Source organism: Sminthopsis crassicaudata, chromosome 2 (genome assembly GCF_048593235.1).
Source record: "Sminthopsis crassicaudata isolate SCR6 chromosome 2, ASM4859323v1, whole genome shotgun sequence".
NCBI classification, from domain to species: Eukaryota; Metazoa; Chordata; class Mammalia; order Dasyuromorphia; family Dasyuridae; genus Sminthopsis; species Sminthopsis crassicaudata.
The window spans coordinates 7,108,001-7,110,331 of record NC_133618.1 but is presented as its reverse complement, the minus strand read 5'-3'; the positions used below and the strand labels follow the sequence as shown (position 1 = coordinate 7,110,331).

At 45.0% G+C, this 2,331-nt stretch overlaps 1 pseudogene; it reads left to right on the top strand.

Annotated features, from left to right (window-relative positions):
- Nucleotides 1-603: 603 nt before the first annotated feature.
- Nucleotides 604-1,277, top strand: LOC141552566 (uncharacterized; annotated as a pseudogene).
- Nucleotides 1,278-2,331: the final 1,054 nt, after the last annotated feature.

Here is a 2,331-nt window from a genome sequence, read left to right as displayed (position 1 = left end):
GATTGTTTACCATTTTAGGGAGAGGGAAGAGAAAGAAAAGAGGGATAAAATTTGGACTTCAAAACTTAACAATTGTGAGGATTACAAGGTGATGACTCAGGTTGTCTAAACAATTCTCTAGCTCAGAGTTCCCACCTCTAGGAGTTCACACCTTTAGACTTCTGAAAAGGAGTTTACACATTTGAAAGGAGTTTGCACCTTTAAAAAGGAGTTTACACAACCTTAAAGGGAGCATGTTCATTGGTTGAAGGAGTTCCCACAGGCACCTGGGACTTCTCACATTCCCATTCTCTGGGAGAATAAAAGAAAACAACATTGGGCCTGGACAAGCATTCTGGATTGGGGAAGGACAAGAGTTGGAGAGGATTCAGAGCCAGGATTCAGGAAGAAGAAGAGGCTGGCTGGAAAAGAAAACCAAGAAACCTGCTCAGAGAGAAAAGGATTCACAGAGGAGAAAGATCTCTTAGAGAAGGATTACAACAGAGAGAGGATCAGGACCTTTACATTTTGGCCTCCAACTTGGGCCAAGGATTGATTCTGAGCCCTTTGGAGGAGCTATCCTGGACCTTGACATTTGACCTTGACACAACAGGAGGCCCCGAGATGCCCAGCAAGAAGTACAACATGCGCTTCCCACCAGCCAAGATTAAGAAGATCATGCAGACAGACGAGGAGATCGGCAAGGTGGCCGCAGCTGTTCCTGTCCTCATCTCCAGAGCACTAGAACTGTTTTTGGAATCGCTTCTCAAGAATGCCAGTCAAGTGACCCAGTCCCGGAATGCCAAGACCATGACCACCTCCCACCTGAAACAGTGTTTTGAGTTGGAGGAGCAGTTTGACTTCCTGAAGGACCTGGTGGCTGCCGTGCCGGACATGCAGGGGGACAGAAAGGACAATCACCTGGATGGCCAGAAGGGAGCCCCGAGGGGCCGGAAGCCTGGGAGCAGCCGGAAAATTAGAGGTACTGGAGGAAAAGGGAAAAGGGAAAGACAAAAGGCAGTCCAGCACAGACATCAGGAAGATGATTCTGAGGACAGAGAGACAGATGGGGAAGAGCAGATGCCCTAGTCCCCAGCCCAACCCTGCCCATTCCAGAGCCCCCCACCCCTTTCCTCCACTTTTCCTCCTCCCTGCCTCTCCCTCCGACTCCCCCTGGCCCTAGCTCCTCAGGCTCAGCTGCTGTGGCTTCTCTGCCTCTGGCCCACCCATGTCCTAGCACCAGCAGCCCTCCTGCCCCTCTGGGTCCTAGTGACCGGCTCTGTCATTTTGGCGCCTGAACAGGGACAGACAAGCCTTCTCTTTCTGTTCAAGGAAAATGTTTAGAGAGCATTATCAAAGTTATGAAAATCCAAAGATTAATTATAATTTTGGAGGAGATCACTGAACTTTTAAAAACTGTGCAGTCATATGTCCATGTTTTTCTCTGGAAAAAGAATTGGATCTAGATGAATGGGAATTAGTAGGAGAGTAACTAGGAGAACACTACAATTCCAAACCAAACTTAATTTCCAAAGATACACTTCATACCTACAATTTAATCCAAATGGCTTTAAAAATTGTTATTCTAAAGGAAGAGAAGAAGGAGCAAAATGGGGAGGTGTCAGCTAAACTAGGTGAAAAGGATGAATCAGATAACAACGAAGTTAAGTACAATTCTGAGCAACAGGAGCACCTCCCATCTCCTCCCTCAATTAACCCTTCAGGGGTGGAGCAAGAAGGAGGAGGGAAGAGGCAGAAACACAAACAGAATCTGTGAAGCAGCCTATGACAAGATTAGAAAAAGCATTGGTTAAAGCTAAGAGAGAAGGACAGGACATAAGTGATTTTATACATGCATATCCTGTGATTGAAAATATTGACTCTTTAGATCAAAAAAGGAGAAAATATACACCTTATATCTGAGTAAAATTAAAGATTTGAAAAAAGGTTGTATCCTTTATGGGGCTACATCAATGTATGTTAAAATGTTACTAGATGGTTTGTCTAACCCCAAATGATTGGAAATCCATAGCAAGGACATGTCTAGAACCTGGACAAAACTTATTGTGGCTTGGGGAGTTTCATGAATTATGTAAGATCCAAGTCAGATGCAATTTGGAAACAGGAGTTAACACACGATTCACTTTTGAGCAATTAGCTGGTGAAGGTCGGTATGGAGAGAATTCAGAAGAGATTAATTACCCCATGACAGTGTATGAGCAAATTGCTAAGGCTGCAATAAAAGCTTGGGGTGTCCTCCCTGGACAGAAAGATCGTGGAGAGGCTTTCACTAAAATAGAGCAAGGTCCCAATGAACCTTTTGCAGATTTTGTGGGACATCTGCAAACTTCT